This window comes from Rhineura floridana, chromosome 2 (assembly GCF_030035675.1).
Source record: "Rhineura floridana isolate rRhiFlo1 chromosome 2, rRhiFlo1.hap2, whole genome shotgun sequence".
NCBI lineage: Eukaryota > Metazoa > Chordata > Lepidosauria > Squamata > Rhineuridae > Rhineura > Rhineura floridana.
The window spans coordinates 149,534,495-149,551,204 of record NC_084481.1 but is presented as its reverse complement, the minus strand read 5'-3'; the positions used below and the strand labels follow the sequence as shown (position 1 = coordinate 149,551,204).

The 16,710-nt window shown below is 40.3% G+C and overlaps 1 protein-coding gene across 4 annotated transcripts in view; it reads left to right on the top strand.

Annotated features, from left to right (window-relative positions):
• LRRC4C (leucine rich repeat containing 4C) overlaps positions 1-16,710 on the top strand; it is a 637,988-nt gene that overhangs the window by 352,779 nt on the left and 268,499 nt on the right. For all 4 annotated transcript variants that reach the window (XM_061613155.1, XM_061613154.1, XM_061613153.1 and 1 more), the window contains one exon: positions 16,079-16,165. The gene's annotated coding sequence lies outside the window, so the exon portion shown is untranslated. The remainder of the gene's footprint in view (positions 1-16,078; positions 16,166-16,710) is intronic.

Sequence of the window (16,710 nt, the reverse complement as noted above, 5' to 3'; positions counted from 1 at the left end):
TTGCTTATTAGTGAATGTCTCTGTTTTTTAATCTGGGAGGTTAGAAATGGGATCCTGTGCAAGTTTTCTGAGAATGGATTGATCATTTGCATGCTTATTGAGTTCAGTGGGATTTACTCTCCTGCAATCATGCTTAGGATCGGTGAGGTCAAGGTCAGGAACAGGATTACAGGTACTCTGTGAACATGGCTGATTTTTAATTAATTCCAACATATTATGAAAACACTGACAGAAAAAAGTCCAAAAGGGGTCTGGCTCCCCCCCTTTTGTTTACACTTTGAACTCTCGATTCTCTCTGTACTGCCATGAAAATTGAGAGAGTTGTTAAGCAAGAGTTTCTGAGTTCAGGACTATAAGTTTTGTCAAGTTTTGTTTTGAAATGAGTTTATGGGAAGCATCAAAATGGCATGGGAGATATTTTCAATTGAACATTGAATAATGTGGAAAATCCACTCTCATGGCTATATATATAAATCAGGTTACTGCCACTATAGTATTACATACTGGGACAGCATATTTTCTCCTCAGGTTGCTCTGTATTAAAATGCTAGTCAACAGCACAACTGCATACTGTAATCTCACAGCACAGCTTTCCCCAATCTGGTTCTCTGGAGATGTTTCAGACTGCAACTCGCAACATCCCTGACTATTGACAATGCTGCCTGACTCATAGGAGTTGGGATCCAGGAATGCCTATGTTTGGAAAAGCTGCCACAGTGTCATAGCATGGCCACTTCACACTCAAAGAAAGCAGTGTGTTTATTTAGAATGTTTCTACCTCATCCTTCTTGCAGGGGCTCAATGTCATGGCTATGATTTTCTCATTTTATTATTACGATAACCCTTTAAGCTAGGCTAGTAGATAGTCATTGTCTTTAAATTAAGCTAGCAGATAGTGACTGGCCATAACAGAAGAGTAAATGGAACAATGATTGACAGCAGGGGAATGTGAAGGAATAACAAGTGGAGTCAGAGTGAGTGAGAGGTGTGTGAGAGAACGAGGACTTAGGTAAAAGACTGGGAGGATAACTTTAAAGAGGAGAGTCAAGAACACTAGGTTAGGATAGTCAGACTATTTGGTCTTTATTGACTACTTGTTCTTGGTGGAGTTTTCCCCAAAAATAATTATTTGTACTGGCTTCAAACTTTCATGGATGTTTTCTGTCTGGGAGATTCTAGGTTATCCAATCTCATCCCACATACTGGATTTGAATTACAGAGCCAAATAAAAAGAGAGCCCTATTTTCCTTTGTAATTCAGTATGTGGTGGCAGCAAGTTATTTTGAGAATGATTCAGGAAAGTCTGGACTTTCCAGCTGAGTGACTGACCTAGAGACCTCTAGGGGCCAGGGCTTTATGAGGAACCACGGGATAAATGTCACTCAGTGGTTGACATGGCTGAATAAGATTGGTTGGTTTCCCTGGCCTATGTCCATTCAGAGAAGAGCTGTAGCTCAGTGATAGAGCATCTGCCTTGCATGTGGAAGGTCCCAGGTTCAATCCCCAGCATCTCCAGAAAGTGCTGGGAGAGACCCCTGTCTGAAATCCTGGAGAACTACTGCCATTCAGTGTAGATAATACTGAGCTAGATGGACCAATGGTCTGACTCAGTATAAGGGCCCTTCCTATTTTGTTATGCACTGCACCCATAATTCCACAGTGGATCTCTTTGATATTCTAGCAGACTATAAGATTGTTCTTTTAAGTGGAGTTATGAAAGTGTTACAGAACATAAAAGAAACAGGAACATAGGAAGTACTGGCATTTCCTACTTCAGTAGTTTTGGAACTTTTTTTAAAAAATCCAGTCTCAATGCACTCTGGTGCCTGCATACCAAGGGTTAGCTAGGGAGGAAAAACTCCTCTAGGATGAAAACCTTAACATGGTGAGGGAGTTTGAGAGTGTCGAAGAAGCTGAGAGCAATGCCGTCAGGAGTCTAGACCAAGAGGCTAGACTCTTAGCAGGGGCACCCAAGGCGGAATGGTCAAAGCTGAGACACCAGACTAAGATGCACTAAGAACAGAGTATCCAAACTGCAACACGAGATAGTGCTTTCCAGGTCAGATGGCACTCTGCAAGCTACTGGGGAAGAACAAAGGACAAGTACGAGTAGCACTGTGACTAATGATGCCGCTGGGTCAAAGCCAAAAGGAAGTCCAGAGGCTGATGTGCACAGATGCTAAAGGAGAGTCCAGAGTTGTATGATGCACACAATAGGAACATGGAATGTGAGAAGCATGAACCAGGGAAAGTTAGAAATTGTCAAGCAAGAAATGGAACGTATCAACATTACAATACTTGGCATGAGTGAATTAAAATGGACGGGAATGGGATATTTTCAATCAGGCAACTACAAACTGCAGGAAATGAAAAATTAAGAAGAAAGAGGGTTGCTTTAATAGTGAGAAGTGATGTAGCAAAAGCAATTAGAAGCTATAACACAAGGTCTGAGCAAGATATCAATGAGATTAAATGGGAAACCTATTAACATAACCATCATCCAAGTCTATACTCCAACGACAAATGCAGAAGAAGAAGAATTGGAGAGATTTTACGCAGAAGTAGGGGAAGAAATTGATCACACACCAAAAACAAGATGTGCTGATAATTATGGGGGACTGAAATGCAAAAGTGGGGAACAGAGAAGAACTAGGAATTGTGGGGAAATGGGGCTTAGGAGATAGAAATGAAGCAGGAGAAAGACTTATCAAATTCTGTGAAGCCAATAATTTGTTTCTTGCAAACACAATTTTTGGGCAACCAAAAAGATGACTGTACACATGGACATCACCAAATGGTCAATATAGGGATCAAATTGATTATATAACTGGTAGCAGAAGATGGAGAAGTTCCATACTTGCTGCAAAAACAAGACCAGGAGCAGACTGCGGTACAGATCATGAACTGATCATATCGAAAATCAGAGTAAAGCTAAAGAAGAAAAACAAAGCAATCATCATGACAAAATACAATTTAAATAACATCCCAGAAGAATATAAAGATCAAATAAGGAACAGATTTGAGGCTTTAAACTTAGTTGACAGAGAACCAGAAGAATTATGGAGTGAAGTCAGAGACATTATCAGGGAAGAATGCAAAAAGACAACACCTCTAGTTAAAAAGAAAGACCTCAGTGGATGACTGAAGAAACTCTTAAAATGGTTAAAGAGAGAAGGAAAGCAAAAGCAAAAGGAGATAGAAACACGGTCAGAACCCTTAATGCAACAATACAGAGACTAGTACGTAGGGACAAAGATAATTATAATAGTTATTGTACAGAAATAGAAGAGGACAACAAAAAGGGAAGAACAAGAGCCTATTCCAAAAGATCAGAGAAATGAAAGAGAAATTTAAACCAAGATGTTGTATAATCAACAGGGGAACACACTGACTGACCGAGATGAAATAAAAGGAAGATGGAAGCAATACACTGAAGAATTATATAAAAGAGATGCCAGGATGACAGACTCATTCATGGAGGAACTGTATGATGAAGAACCAGAAATTCTAGAATGTGAGGTGAACGCTGCTCTTGAAATACTTGGAAGAAACAACTATAAAACGCCCTATTTATTTAATCTATACGCAGAACATATCATACGGAAAGTGGGGTTGGACCAAGATGAAGGAGGTGTGAAAATTAGAAGGAGAAATATCCATAATTTAAGATATGCAGATGATACCATACTCTTAGCAGAAACCAGTAATGATTTGAAACTAACGCTGATAAAAGTTAAACAGGAAAGCACAAAAGCAGGACAACAGCTGAACATCAAGAACACTAAAGTAATGACAACAGAAGATTAATATAACTTTAAAGTTGACTATGCAGACATTGAACTTGTCAAGGAATATCAATATCTCTGTACAATCATTAACCAAAATGGAGACAATAGTCAAGAAATGAGAACACTAGGACTGGGGAGAGCATTTGGGAAAGAACTAGAAAAGGTGCTCAAATGCAAAGATGTATCACTGAACACTAAAGTCAGGATCATTCAGACCATGGTATTCCCGATCTCTATGTATGGATGTGAAAGTTGGACAGTGCAAAAAAGCAGATAAGAGAAAATTCAGCTCATTTGAAATGTGGTGTTGGAGGAGAGCTTTGCGCATACCATGGACTGCAAAAAAGACAGATAAGTGGGTGTCAGAACAAATTAAACCAGAACTGTCACTAGGAGCTAAAATGATGAAACTGAGGTTATCATCAGGGCCGGCTCCAGGCATGTGCGTGTGTGGATGACAACTCCGCCACCATCTTTGTTGATGGCACGCGTGCATGCTACATGTGTGCATCACTGCCATCAACTAAGATGGCGGCAGGGGCTTCAGTACCTTAGGGAAACCGCGGCCGCCATCTTCATTAAGGGCAATGCTAAAAGGCAGGAGACAGGTAGGTGGGGTGAGGGAATGGCAGGCATGCGGAAGCTCCTGCCCTGCAATCCATGGCTCGTGCCACAGCTCGTGGCAGGGGAGCGGAGGGGCCACTGAGGGGCCTCCTGTAGCTCCAGGGGCCATTGGGCCAGTGCCCCACCTGGACGCCCTTCAGAACCAGCTCTAGATATCATACTTTGGATACATAATGAGAAGACATGATTCCCTAGAAAAGATAGTAATGCTGGGAAAAACACAAGGGAGTAGAAAAAGAGGAAGACCAAACAAGAGATGGATTGATTCCATAAAGGAAGCCACAGACCTGAATGTACAAGATCTGAACAGGGTGGTTCACGACAGATGCCATTGAAGGTTGCAGATTCATAGGGTGACCATAAGTGGTAATCAACTTGAAAGTACATAACAAAAAAAAGGAGGAAAAGGAATGGGTCATGCCTCATAATTTTATTTGATTTTTCTGAACTTTACATATGGTGTCCATTTATTTTTAAAAAAAATGGTCAGGTTGCTTACAGGGGAGACCTTTGTTTATTTTTAGTACCAGATTACATAGGATGTGTGTAAGGTTCAGGTTATCCTACTGGAGAACAGAAGGCAGAATATGTTCAGTTTTTGTTTTTCCAAACATTGTGCTTTAGTTCTTCATTCAGTGAAGTGAAGTACATTTGTCTATTAAAACTCCACAGTAAGACAGCATTTCAATTATTTTTTGCCCTTCTATCTCAAATACTTTCCTGTAAGATTTCAAAATAAAGATGTTGGTTATTCACTAATAGGCAAAAAACCTTGTGGTTTAAGGACATACCTATAGCCTGCAGATATTTCTATCAAACTTTAAAAATCAGGGAAATTGGGCAGCTATAGTGAATGCACCAGGGGAGCAGGAGACCTGACCTTCTCTCTCAGATATTGTACTGCCCTACAAATTTGTGAAAATGCAAACACGATTTGGGTTGATTTTTTGTTATATTTTGTAGCAATAATAAAATGCTTGAATGATGGAGAGATGAATAAACAGCAGTCGTCTGCTGGAACAATTATTCTAATGGAGGAGGGAAGCATAACTGGGTAATTTTCACATATTATACAAAACAGAACCATAAAACCAAATTAGGATTACTTGAACTATTGATGTGAACAGGAAGCTCTGACCTCAGCTGCTGCGGGCAAGAGAGCTTCACTTAGGGCAAGCTAAATTATTTGTCCAAAGAATGCCTTGTTGACCTGCTGATTATATTTTTGAATCATTTCCTCTTAATGCTGTTGAACTATGACTCCCCAGCCCATGTATATGCATTTCTTTATTGAACACATGAAAATATTAGGCCGAGAGGGTAGGGAATGCAAAATCATTTGAATTGCATCCCTGTCCCCTGTGGAATAACTTCTGAATGAACTTTTGATAGCTAAGAAGTATGCAAACCATTCTGGGCATGTTGAAATATGTCAATGGCCTGTAAAACTGAGGGGAAAATGTTTTGTTTTAAGATATTTTCACAAGATACATTCTCTTACAAAACCTGGGGCTTAAAAAAGGAATTAAATGTTAATATAAAGATAAAGAGGGAAATCCAATGGTGTCCACAATTGGTGGAACCAATTCTCATCCTCCTGAACCCCTTGTGTGCATTACAAAATATGTTCTAGAGGATTGGGGGTCAAAGTGGGGAGTGCAAGGAGGCCACAGAGTGGAAGAGAGAAAAAAGAATTCCCATCATGCAACCAGAAGTCTTTTGGACTCTACTCCAAAAGAAATAAAGTACATTTTTAACAATGAATGTTTTTAGAAAAGCAAAAGTTCTGTCCACACCTTCCGTTCATGTCGGAATTATGCCTGGAGGGGTTGCGCAGGACTGAAGGTGCTGCTCCTGCTCCTATCTCTGGATGCACATCTGAAAATCTGAACACCAGGGGTGTAGTCGTCCAGGGTATCGGGATGTGTGTCTTAGACCTCTTACTTTTTTGGGAGCAGGGTCTCTACATTTCCAGCATGCTACGAGCCAATCAGCATGAAAGGGGAATGTTAGCCCTTTCTCCAAAGTGTCTTCTAACATGCTTTCTTGACCTTTCAGGCTGATTGGGGCCAATCAGAGTAAAAAGAGATGAGTCAGCCACTGAGAAGACTCTGTTTAGTAGCTAACACTCTTCTCTTTCATGCTTATTGGCTCCTAGGGACATCTGTTGTTGTGGGAGAAGACATTAACAAGGATCTCACTCTCAACTCAGCAGCAAAAATGGGGTGTGTGGTGTGGCTGTGACTATCATGAAGGGACCCCGTACTTCTGAATTTGCCACTACACTACTGCTGAATACAGCTTTACTTGTGCAAGTATGTGCACAATCTCAGCGTTCAGCAGGATACTCCCAATGTTAATTAAAAGCTTCCTGCTTGCGGGTTCATCCACATAACAAGAAGGAGGTATCAGCAGGCTAGGGAGAACCCCAAGATTTGCAAAAGTATTATTTTTAAATAAACCCAGACAACACAATGAAAACTGAATATTTTATTTTATTTTTAAATATTTCTATCCCGCCCTTCTACCCTATAACAGGGCACTCAGGGCGGCTTACAAAAATAAAATCTAACACGTACATAATAAAATTGTAAACAGTAAAATCACAAAAACATTAAAATAAATTAAAATACATAAAATACTATATATATATATTTACACACACACACACACATATATACATATATATATATAGGGAGTGGTACTAAAGGGACTACAAAGGTAAAATTTAACGTAGAAGTCATAAAATCAGTGTCAGGCTCTACCTTCAGTCCCTCCCAAAGGCTCTCCTGAACAAGATCGTTTTCAGAAGTCTCCAGAAAACCAACAGGGAGGGAGCAGAGCGGACTTCTTGGGGTAGGGTATTCCAAAGCTTGGGGGCCATAGCTGAAAAATCTCTCTCCTGCGTTCCTGTCAATCTAACATCTTTTATTCCAGGCATGCAGAGGAGACCAGAGGCAGATGATCTTAAATCCTGGGCAGGTACATATGAGCATAAGCGGTCCCTCAGGTATATTGGTCCAAGGCTGTTTAGGGCTTTAAAGGTCAGAACCAGCACTTTGAATTGGGCCCGGAAACAAATTGGGAGCCAGTGGAGTCAATAAAGCTTAGCGTGTTGAGCTTTTGACTTGCTCCACAATATGGCTGCATCCCTTTTTAGCCTTTATCTAAAAGGAAATCCTTGTAGTGCTCATGATCACATCCTGTGCATTGCACTATACAGAAATTGGGGCAATGCAACCATTCGGGGGACTCTTCCAGCTAACACAGCCTGAACACAGAGCCACTGAAGCAGCCTGCACCTGCTGCAAAGATGTAAGTGGTCAGGAAAGGGATGGAGGATCCAAAAGGATGAAAAAAGGAGCCAAGATTGTGGGCAAAAGTGCTGCTGAATCATTTCATTATTTATTGTCAGGGGTTTGCATGGGGGGGGCAGAACTAAATGGAAATCATGGAAGATGCTTATGTAATTGTGGTGATAGGAGGCTTGTAGAATTGTTTCAGATCTGTAAGAGTACATAAAATAACGTGGGTTTTTTCCCCTTTTGATTGTAACCTTGCACAGAACTAAACAAGGATTTCATTCCCTATGTGTCTCCAGGTATCCATAGATTTTCTTTTTCTGTACTGAGTAGAGCACAATGTGGTTTGCACTGACACATCTCAAGGAGTTTCATATATTAGGCAGGCGCCATATTGAATATTAGGCAGGCGCCATCTCTGCTATCTTTTCAGCGCCTTTTGAAGACTTTCCTCTTTCAACAAGCCTTTTAGGTTGAGACCTGTCCCAGTCTGTGTCTGTGTTAGAATTGCTTAATATGTTTTTTAATAATGTTTTTAACCCTTTTTTAAAGTTGTTTTTTTAAAAATGTTTTTAATGCTGTTTTGTTTTAATGTATTTTAAGATCTGTTTTTATGATGTTTTAAAGTGTTTTTAGCGCTTTGTTTGCCACCCTGGGCTCCTGCTGGGAGGAAGGGTGGGATACAAATTAAATAATAATTAAATAATAATTAAATAATAAATAAATATTTGGGAAGCCAGACTGTTAATTTATTAGGGTCAGACTTATCAACTCATTACCTTTTACCACCAAAAGCAATTGTATGGATGTGTTTAAATGGAAAAAAGCTCTGATGTTTAAAACTCTTTGGTCAGATGGTATTCTTTCTAGAAGCCATTCCAAGTTGGAGGTGAATTGTGAACATTTACTTATTATTGTTGCACTTTGTGTGTCTCCATCATTAAACATTGCCTTAAAACCCAGAAGGCTGAATTGATGATTGGACCATTTCAAGCATGCACAACAAACTTAGGCAATATATTCCCCCAACATCCAAACTCCTTTTACCTCCTTTCTGTTTCTTACATTAATGAAGTATCATTACCTTGTCCTCTTCTTTTGTAACCTCCTTCCACCTTAGTCCTTGGCTTCTTGACAGTGGTTTTAGCTTCTCTTACAGTTCCTAGTCATTACCTTTTCTCCTTTTTAGCCAATTCCCATTTCCTTATCAGATTGTATCAATTGTGTGTTGCCTTTTCTCCTTTTTCATCTTGACTTTGAAGGCTGATTCTTGCCTTTCCACCCTTCAAGTCCCAGGACCATAACTTTACACATTTTTTTGGGGGGGGGTGTCATTTTTTCATATGACTGAATAGTTTATCTTGGTGCTTAACCCCCCCCTCCAGATCTGACTCCTTTCAGGTTCCTTGACTTTTTTTTTTACATTTTTTGCACAGATATTTATACCAAAACCAGACCCCAGCATTCTCTCACAGTCTAGAGTGACCACGAAACACAAGCTTGTACATAAGAGCGAGTTTGATCCTTAATTGGTGAGGTCAGCAGAGACCAGGAGCAGATATAACTTCCATATCACAGTTGTCCCAAGATCAATTTGTGAAAGTGGTCTGAATGATGGCCACTGAGGCCAGGGATTGTATACCTACCTCTTCACTACCCCTGCCATCACAGAGGTTATTTCCTTTCTAGCAAGGGTTTGTTAGCCTATTCTGCTTGGTTAGTGTGAGTAGAATCTCTAGACATACTCATTATATTATTATCCCTTATTCATCCCTTGTGTGATGAGAAAGGGCAAGGATCTGCCATCCCTGTCACCGTCCATGAGCTGGAGGGGCAACTTCTGAAGCAAAGGTGAGTACTCTAGATACCTGTCACCATAAATTGGAGAGATAACTTCTGAATAGGGACCACATATCATAGAATCGTAGAACAGTAGAACTGAAACAGCCTATAAGGCCATCGAGTCCAACCACCTGCTCAGTGCTGAAAAATGTGGCTATCCAGCTGCCTCTTGAATGCCTCAAGCATTGGAAAGCCCACTACTTCCTTAGGTAATTGTTTCCATTCTTGCATTGCTCTAACAGACAGGAAGATTTTCCTAAGGTTAAGTCAAAATCTGGCTTCCTGTAACTTGAGCCCAATATTCTGTGTCCTGCACTCTGGAATGATGGAAATGAATCCTGGCTCTCCTCTGTGACAACCATTCAAGTACTTGAAGAGTGCTATTATATCTCCCCTCAATCTTCTCAAGTTCTTTGATGTAAAACTCTGATCTTCTGGGGTTCTAAATTGTGTGGGGAGCCTATAGGAGCGGAGCATCTTTGCCTCCAGCTTGTGGAGAGTGACAAGAACAGCAATGGGGGCAGAGCTGGCATGATACCCTCACTCTCCCTCACATGATTCTAATTGTGCAGGGAATTAGAATGCCCAAACAGGGTTTCTTTTTGTGAGGCTGTGGGGTGTGTGTTTATGATGGGAAGTAAGGTTAAGGAAATAACTGAATATCTCTATTGTTCCCTCTTATCTTTTAAACTTGTAGCAACTATTGGTAGTAATAGAATAAAGCTTATTTAATAGCATGTTGGGATTAAGGGTTCCATTTTGCTCTTAAATTATCTTGATATTTAGTTAACTGACTAATTGTCAGAGTTTATAGAAGCCCAGTCAACCACAAATCTGAGACCATTAAAGCTGTGTCAACAAACATGGCTGTGCCTTATAGCTGAGTGGTAACTATCCTGAGGTGCTTCATTCAAAGGATCCAGAATAAGAATTTGAGCACCGGTAAAAGGAAGAAACATATTCTTACATTGAACTAGTGCTGGCCTTCCATTGCTAATGTTGTCCTGGTTCTTCCTGTCCTGTGCAGAATCATTTGGCTCTTTTGGGCCTATGGAGCACCAGCCATGATTAAAAGAAAAAGAAGAAGTGGGAGCTGCTTGCTAAATGTGACTATTGCCTAATATTGGACTGCACTGACATGCATTGCAATGTATATGTGTTCTTTGCCTTCCTTCACTCTTGGGTGTTTTGTTGTGTGTGCATGGTGTTGTCTTGACAGTTACTGATGAATGTCACATCGTGCAATGAATTATGCCTGTGGTTCTTTCTCCCCCTCTCTCCTCACTCCCTGCTTTGCAATCACTTACACTCCCACACTGTTCTGAAGAAAAGGACCAGTATGTGTTTATATCTTTGGGACCCCTTAACCTCTTTTACCTACTTCTTGTCACTCACGAGTCTCATCATCCAGAGTTATCAACTTCTTGGAGTTTTCCTCACTTCTCAAGGCCTTGTTCTCTGACCTTCCTGCCCTCATGTATTAATATCCATCACAATGCACAGAGCTAGCAAAAAGCAAATTTCTTTTTTGTCTCTCCTCAGCTACACATTGAATCTTCACTTTCTGACACTTCACTGGTGCAGTGAGACTTTTTAAGATGTTGGTCTTAGCTGGAGGGGGCATCTAGGCACTGCTTTAGGCAGCAAACTGTTTTGGTCTGGCACTGACTTCACATCACTAATCAAATCTTCCTGGCTGCCCTCTCGTCCATTAAATCCTTCAAAATGTGTATTTGAGATGGAGACCTGATTTCTGGCATGAACAAAATAGAGATCTCTAGGACCTGATTCATGGTAAAAATGCTAGAGAATAGGGATGTGCATGGGTGAAGAGTTGCTGTGCATGTATATCTGTGCATTTTAAAAAAACAATTCTGATCTGTTACTGTGTTGCTGTCTTCACTTTGATCTGTATTTTAGATTCCAGAATGTGTTTCCTATTCACTATATTTGAGAATATAGAAATGGCTATACATTTTCCCCCTTTCAGCCAAAGTGGATAAAATTTACAGGTGCAGGAGCCCTTTCAGAGTGAATTAATCCTGCTAAATTGCAGACAGATAAATCCAAGTGTTTTTGTGCAAAACTTTCTTCCATATTACTGCAATACCTGTATTAGGATAACTAAAACTCCAAAATCCCTATTAGTTTCATATTTCGAGGGATGGGAATATGGATTTGCCTCTTGCTCTTTATTACCTTAAAAAAAGAGGTGGCAAAGGTGTGTATTCTCACTTGTACATTTTTTAAACCTTCCTGGTTGTTTGTGTCTTCTGAGATAGGTTGTCAGGCTTCTGATATAGTCTTTATGGGCCTCTGATAGGTCTTCTGTCTAGAATTCTGCCTGAGGAGTTCTAAAGAGCAAAACAAAAGCAATCCAGAGCTCTTCAGTGTTCCTTGGGCAACATTTTGGACAGTCTCACTTCATACAAAACCCATAGACCTACAGAAAAGCCGGAGATATAAACAAATAGAACTATTATACAGAAAAGTGCAGAATAGAGTGACAGAGGTACATAAGGCTTTGTGAGGGCCCTGATAAGAACATAAGAACATAAGAAGAGCCTGCTGGATCAGGCCAGTGGCCCATCTAGTCCAGCATCCTGTTCTCACAGTGGCCAACCAGGTGCCTGGGGGAAGCCCGCAAGCAGGACCCGAGTGCAAGAACACTCTCCCCTCCTGAGGCTTCCGGCAACTGGTTTTCAGAAGCATGCTGCCTCTGACTAGGGTGGCAGAGCACAGCCATCATGGCTAGTAGCCATTGATAGCCCTGTCCTCCATGAATTTGTCTAATCTTCTTTTAAAGCCGTCCAAGCTGGTGGCCATTACTGCATCTTGTGGGAGCAAATTCCATAGTTTAACTATGCGCTGAGTAAAGAAGTACTTCCTTTTGTCTGTCCTGAATCTTCCAACATTCAGCTTCTTTGAATGTCCACGAGTTCTAGTATTATGAGAGAGGGAGAAGAGTCAGGGGCGTTTATTGAAATCCCACTTAGACATAGGGGAGAGGGAAGACCCCCAAATCACCTTACTTTGCTACATTATTTGGCCTCCACACAGAACAAGGTGCACACCCCTACTAGAGACCTCTAGGCAAGCTAAGGGAATAGCCCTCTGTCAAATTCCAGCCCAAATGTAGTTCTACCAGAAATGTTTATCAGAGCAGAACTGACCAAAGTCTGCATCCTGAGTTGATTTATGAACGGAAATTTTCTTTAAAACAAAATAAAACGTTAAAATATTTTCCTACATCTTTTAAAATAAAACAAATAAAAACAAAAACCAGCCTGAAGGAGTCCAGTTTTGGTCTTGTAAGGAAAAATAATAATAAAATGATCAAGTCTGTAATATATATAAACCAAGATTGTCTCTGTCTTTTTTTCTGAACTGTTGGTAATCATAGACATGTCAGAGACTAGATTACCTTTAAGCATTCAGCAAACATTTACAGATTTGATGGGAAGGAGAGGTCTGCCCGTTTCTTTTGTAAAATGTGTTGTATGTAATCTAAATCTAATCTTGTGACAAAAGAAGATAATCTGTGCTTCAGAACCATTAGTTATAGCCATTACCAAGATCTGGGAAACAAAACTTTGCTCTCCCTGACAAAAAAACAGTAAATAATACCTGTTTTTAAAGTAGTTATATAGGACCAGAGTATATTTACTTAGATATAGCGAGCAATTATATAGAGTAAATTTACTTAGATATAGTGAGCAATTGAAATCAAGCCTATTTAATAAGAAGGCTTGCTTCAGGCCTTGCTTGTCTAAAGGTTTCCAAGAAAGCCCTTGATGCCCTGGTCCCAGGTATGCTTTTTTAACTGCCTGCACTAATAATCCTCTAATATGCTAGTAGCAGAAACTGCAAGGTATGTCTCACAATATGAATTATGTAGTTAACGTTAAGGTTTTGCATTGTTTTTACTGTACTGACAATTTTTTTAATGTTTATTATTTTGTTGGGAAAAATATTTGCGGTTTCTCCTGCAACACTCAACAGCTGACTATCAAAGAGGTGTGACATCTCTCGCTGTCTACATGTCCCCCCCCCCTTTGCTGTCAGATGCTATGAAACTTGGCTTGGGTGGGTAAATTGTCAATGGCACTCTTCCTTCTTATGCCTGATTAATGGCAAGCCCATTTTGACATGGTGAAGTTAATCCAACTGGATTTCATCATGTGGGTGGGACTGTCTCAACAGTTCTCTAAACAATGACTCACCTTGTTTTTTAAAAATTTCCAGAAGTGGTCTGAGCCAAAGCTGTGGTGATATATTGGCATATGGAGATATGGAACAATAATGTCACTTTAATCACGCGTTGCAGTCAACTCTGGTTTCAGAATGTCAAAACATGTGCCCAAATGGGCATGTTTGGGTGAATTTACTTAGTGGGAATTTAGTTTTGATGGGATTAACTTCAAGGCAGAACTCATATGTAATTTATGTCTTACAACATCCTGAGTTGATGACTCTGCTAATGAAAACTGGAGCCTTGTACTTTGCCTTGCACCCATATTCACCTGCCACTGAGGATGGGGGGAATAGATTATATTAATTGGTACAGTTTGTTTTTCCTTAACATTTTCTCAACATTGTATGCTAAATGCTATTGGGAATACTTAGCACCAACTTTGTTGGTTTGTACATGGTGCTGAACCACAGAGACAGGACAAGGATGATGGTGTACCACCCACATCACTACATAGCAGTCTCCCTGCCTGAGCTGACTGAGGTGGTCTCAGATGTGGTGCTGGAGAAACCCTACATAATTGCCAAGGCTGCCTTGGTTGAACCAGCTCAGGACTTCATGGCCTCCATCACAACCATGGGGCTGTCTCAATACACATGTTGTTTGTAATGGAGCATCCTGGCAATGGTTCCATGTCTGGGGGTGTCAGACCTTTCTCAATAACAGATGAGGTTTGACATGACAGTGGCTATTCTTCCACATATGGCTGGGAGGGGAGTAAGATGGTCCACTCATGGAGTCTAATGTAATCCAAAAGATTCTCGAATGTTCTGGGATATTCTGACTGGCATGGCTGGTGTTCCTGCTGACACTCTCGATTCACCTTGGAATGGTGAGATAGAAAGAGGTAATGAAAGGATTACTCCTAAGTGCCAGCTCCACTACCACAGAACCTTGACCTGACTTTGGCTTTCCAGTGAGCTCCAGACAATGAAACATGTTGGATGATTTGAGGTGTTTTACCTACTGTATATTGTGCACCTTTGAGGAATTGGAAATTAATGGGGGGGAGGAGCTAGTAAACAGGTCGATGGTCAGGACTGATAGGAGTTAGGATCCATAACATCTGGAGGATACTGTGTTGGCTATCCCTGTTCTAAGGCATACAACTTTTAAACATGAATTCCATTAAGCTGCAGGTAACCATAAAAAGACCCATCTGAGAGCCAGTGTGGTATAGTGGTTAAGGTGGTAGACTATGACCTGGGAGACCAGGGTTCGAATCCCCACATAGACATGAAGCTCACTGGGTGACCTTGGGCCAGACACTGCCTCTTAGCCTCCCCCCTCTCAATACCACGTACCATGAAAACCCTATTCATAGGGTTGCCATAAGTCAGGATCAACTTGAAGTCAGTCCATTTCCATTTTTTCCTAGGTCTATCTTGCTGGCGAGAGAGTTCGGTAGGCAAAGTTGCTGTACAACCATGGAGGGAGTAGGGACTTTTTTTTGCTATTACATTTCCATGTCAAGAGATAGCTGTGGAGGTATGGATGCCACAGCCAACACTCTGGAAGGGCACAGTTGTTGAATGGATGATAGCAGCAGTGCAGGCACAGTCTACTGACACCATTGCAGTGACTAGCCACTCAGAAACAGAAAGCTGGAACAGTGCTGGCTGAAGTATTCTATATTTTCGCTGCTGCCTCCCAATATGTAAGGGTATCAGAGAGATAGTTCCTCCTCTCACTACAGCCACACAGTAGTGGACAGAGATTTAGCCTGGCAAATGGCTTAATTGGACATCACTTCCTTCCAGCATTACATGTTTTCATAAGATTGTTACCTGCTCTGATAAATGAATGGAATAGGGATGGTTATAGATAGAGCCACTAAATAAACATATTTTGAACATTCTTCATAATTTATATTAATGAAAAGTGAAAAGTCTGGAAATATTAGTTTAATCCTCTCTGAACATAGGAACTGTGAACAATAAAATTATAATCAATTTTGGTGTCTTTAGTTTATGTCACCAATAGTTCTTTTTTGGAGGAAGTGTAGAATATAAATTTAATACATGAAAATAAAGAAACAGTCTGCTTCCATCTTTCTACCAATACTTTCTAAGATTTCTAGTAATAACAGCATTTTGCCACTACATATTCAAATCCACCACCGCAACCAATCCAAGATTTCTGTCTGGAGTCTAGACGAAACCGACATACCTTCACATAACAGATGTGTCTGTCTCCCCTTATTTCCATGTAGCTACCCAAGACATATGAATTTTTGATCATTTGTAATATCTATGTTTCTTTTTCTGCAGGACCAATGTCACCTTCATTGCCAACCATCATACTTTTTATCGTGCAGACTATCACTCCAGTGCAAGCATCCAATATGATTTCTTAAGGTAAGATTGATCAAAGTCTGAAAATATATTTAAACCAATAGTGGAGGATGTAAAGGTGAGCTCTCATTTTCTACAGATATTCTCAGCTCCTTTCTCCGTAGAGGGGGTGCAACTTTATTTTGAACAACCTCAATCTCTAAAGGTACAACATCACTTTTGATATCTTCTTTTCAAAAATCTTAAGTATGGAGAATATCTGTGTTCTCTCCTACAGTTAACGATAATGACACATTATTGTTTTTATATTTAAAAAACTGTAATTTTTATTTGATATTACTATGATTAAGTCTTGAATATATATCTGAAAATATGTCACATTGGGAAAGAAATAGCAGCAAGCACACCAGAATATGAGAAAAGGAATTAGGAGCTGATGAGATGATCTTCTTAAATTTTGGAAGAGTAGCCATATCAGCCTGCTGCATGCAAAATAGTATTGAAGTGGCCAACAGCTGCAGTCCTATACATCTGGGAGCACGTCCTATTGATCTGGATAGGGATTACTTTCAGTAGACATATATAGGGTTCCACTGTTAAAGAGTAAT